Source organism: Corvus brachyrhynchos, unplaced genomic scaffold (assembly GCF_000691975.1).
Source record: "Corvus brachyrhynchos isolate BGI_N302 unplaced genomic scaffold, ASM69197v1 scaffold1397, whole genome shotgun sequence".
Lineage (NCBI taxonomy): Eukaryota > Metazoa > Chordata > Aves > Passeriformes > Corvidae > Corvus > Corvus brachyrhynchos.
The window spans coordinates 1-3,710 of record NW_008239086.1 but is presented as its reverse complement, the minus strand read 5'-3'; the positions used below and the strand labels follow the sequence as shown (position 1 = coordinate 3,710).

The 3,710-nt window shown below is 35.4% G+C and overlaps 1 long non-coding RNA gene across 1 annotated transcript; it reads left to right on the top strand.

The window, feature by feature from the left end:
* On the top strand, positions 1-3,656 carry LOC108447946. Its single transcript, XR_001863674.1, has 4 exons — positions 1-56; positions 793-934; positions 2,522-2,620; positions 3,433-3,656. It is a non-coding gene; the product is annotated as an uncharacterized LOC108447946 (long non-coding RNA).
* Positions 3,657-3,710: the final 54 nt, after the last annotated feature.

The following is a 3,710-nucleotide window of genomic DNA, read 5'->3' as shown; positions in this document are numbered from 1 at the left end:
GCTGAACGAATTGCTGGAAGGTCTGGGACCTGTTCCTGATACAGAATCTTTCCTTGGTATGCTGTATTCTGTCTTTATGGGCAACTTCATTCTAGGGGCTGAATTAAACAGAGGCTTGCCTTAATACTCTTGTGTCTCTCAGAGCAATAGCTTCTGGTTCTCTGTTTACTGCGAAATTTTTGTCCAAACACTTATTGTAACATTGCACCTTATACTTGAACCTTTTTCTAGCTGCAATACTCACTCTAAAAATGAATGATGTGATTCAAAATACAAACATTAATAATATTTTGAATGATCCAGTTGTGCTTAAACTGCAGACAGGAAGCAAGTGATTTTTTTAACAATCCAATTTTAAGATTTGCTAGTGTTGGCTAGAACTTAGAAAAAGTATATAGAAAATTCTAAAACCAGCCTTTTTTTTTTTTTTGATATTTAATTATCCAAATAAAAATTACGTTTTTGAGATCATGCAAATTTATTAGAAAGTAATGCATTTGACTGATACTTAATTTGCATTAATTGTAGCAAATTGTTCAGAAAGTAGCTAGGAGTCATAGATAACACCAACATTCAAGTGAATAGCCTGTTAACATGCTGCTACTCTTTCACTTCTTCATTATCACTGCATGTTAGGATAAAGGACGTTAAATTGTTTGTATTATTCTTTGAGAAGACAACATAAAAGTTTTGCACATCAGTAGCCTGAAAAGCAAGGATTGGCATGATTTCCAAAATACTGTAATTGAGCTTATAAATAGCTAAGTTATGGTTTTGAATGTTTCCTTTTAGGGGAAGGAGCTGTTGATCCCAATGACCCCAACAGGGAAAGCACACTAAATCAACTTGCAAAAACAGAGATTTCACTGTCTCTAACAAGCAAATATGAGTTACGGGAAGGTGAGGATCAGGATCTCAAAAGTCTGATGATAAAGTAAGTTTTGCTCCAACCTTTATATTCTGGCAATGCTTTTTGTTTTGTTTTTACTTTTTTTTTAAAAACATTGTTTTGACAACTGCCCTGCCTAAGTGCATTTCTGAGGTGCTGAGTGCATTCAGTTTTCAAAAGCCAGTTTGTGTTCAGTGCTACTCAAACTTTTGCCAAAGTCAGGTGAACTGTCAGTTCTTCCAGAAAAATAAATATATTGCCGTTTGTGTTTTGGAGCATGACTGCATCATTACCTAACCTAGTAAGTGTTTTTTCATGAAGCTATAAAAGCACTCTGCTTTAAAATGCCACAGCCTTGAGAAAGCAGAGATGAAAAGCAGTCTAGACTTGTAAGGGTCAGAGAGTATTACCATGTCCTTTCTTCCCCCTCAAAAATAAACACTTCCCTGATATACTGTCATCAGCCATTTGAAAAGGATGTAACTGTTACTTCAGGAGGAATAGTGCATATGCTGCATGCTTTTATCCAGGAAAGCAAATTGTGTTTATTCTATCTGGTGAATAAATTAAAAAATGGCTATGGGGATACTCCGGAATACAGTCTACTTTATAGTAAAAATTAATTACATAACAGCACTTAATTTCAAATTATTGGCACCCATCTTCTGAAGTCATTTCAAGCTGTCCAGAAAAGGGATTGGCCTACTCTAAGATCCTAGTACAATCTGGGGAAGAACAGGATGCTACTCTCCTCTATTACCATGTTTATATGTACCACACATGTGTGAAGGCAGAAATTCACATTAAAAGTGAAAGACAGCACCAATAACTAGGAGGGCAGATATGGGCTGTAATTAAAATATGATCTAATAAGCTGTTTGGGGTTTTTTAAATCAGAAATAAGTAGTCTGGATTTATTAGATGGTGTGAAGTTTTACTTCTGAAGAAGTAACTGTACCTAGGAAGACTATCACTTTAAACTATTAGGTTTTATCATAGAAATCTTGACCATATTTAGACATTTTCCTTGGAAACTTATGCTGCAGGAATGAGATAAATTCTTACCAAGAAAAAACTGGTTAACATATCGGAGTCTAGCAGCTTCCCTTTTTTAGCAAGGAAATGCTCTTTGTCTGTTGTCACTAGAAAAATATCTGCCCTTAGTGGTTTGCGTAAACACACTGCAACAAATATAAAATTCCTTCAGAGTTCAGCAGTTTCGAGTGCATTTCCACTTTATTCAGTAAATATGATGTTTAATGGAATGATGAAAAGCTTGGGCTTTTCAAAGGTTACATTTATGTCTGCTGTTTTGTCATTATCACAATTAAAATCCACATGCAAGTTGTTGCTTGTATTTTTGTTAACAGTAACTGTTTTACTGTGCTAGTTGGTTACCTGTTTTCTAAAATAAATGGAGGGAAGCTTACATGTATTTCTCTATTCAGACTGTGTAGAAACCAGATACTCAACACTATTAAGGGAAGCCCTGAAACATAAAAAGCTAGAAAGCAAATTTTACCAAGAATCTATAATAAAGAGGGAGTTTGTGAATTTTATTGTTGAAAAAATGACATGTGCAAGTGATCCAGTGATAACTGTTTTGTAATATCCATATATCCCTTTCAAAAGGACCAAAAGACTTATTGTGGATGTGATACGAACACAACCAGAGGATACACAGGGGATACACTCTCAGAAATACTAGAAACACCAGCCACTGCACAACAGGTGAGTGCTATACTGTGACTGAATAGGGAATAAAGTAATTTATTATAGCTATTTGAAAGCCTTAACAGATCTCTGATAGCTTTCTCCATCACGTTATAACAATGAAATTGTTTGTTGATGGCTTTAGACTATGCAGATTTAGAGTCTTCCAAAATATGAGGCTTGCAATTTTTTTTTTTAACTGTATAATTGAAAACAGCTTCAGAGGAAAAGAAAAAAATAAGTCTTGCTGTGAGCTAGGATGACTAGGATATTTTTTTCTTTACACTTTTTGTGAGCAGGGTCTTTTCTCTCCTACTTTATAATACAAACAAATAGCCTGAGGTGAATCTTTCTACTCTTATCATTCCCCCCCCACCCCATTAAATTCAGTATTGTAATTCAAGTTCCTTGACCCTTTAGTTTATTTGCTTAATCTATACAAGCAAATCTCAGGGAACTACTGCTATCCTCAGTATGGGAATTGAGTGGGAAGAGCTCACAGTTGAAGTCTTTCCTGTAGACACTGACACAAAAACTGCATCTTAATAATGTGCAGATTTTAGTTAACCTCAGTGTGTGCATGTGTAGGAAACACCTGTGAGATCTGGACAGCCAGGTGACAACTAGGTGTTGTCACTACATACTTAAGATATGCCCAAAGGCATAGTAAAAATGGGGTACTTTGAGACCAAGTGGTAATAGGACATAAAGCCTGCACCCTGATTTTTGATAATCTCATTTGAGAATTCAATGTACTTGAACATTTAACAGTTATCAAAATCTGGAAAATAACTGCTCTGGATTCTTTTTTTTTTTTTTTTTTTGCCCAGGAATTTGAGAACTTGAAACTTGTAGAAGAATGTGCCATCTTAGATTCAAAAACTCCAGAGAAAATGAAGAACAGCCAGGCTATTTTTGAAGATGGGCAGCTACCAATAGAACAAAAGAAAAGGAAAATTCAGAGAAATCTCCGGACATTGGAACAAGCAGGACTAGTGTCTTCAGCAACTAAGTACCGAGAAATTATAAATGAGATCTCTAAGGTAAATGGAATGCTTCACTGTATATCGATGGGTTTTTAGCATCTAGCCTAAATCCGTTCCAGTTA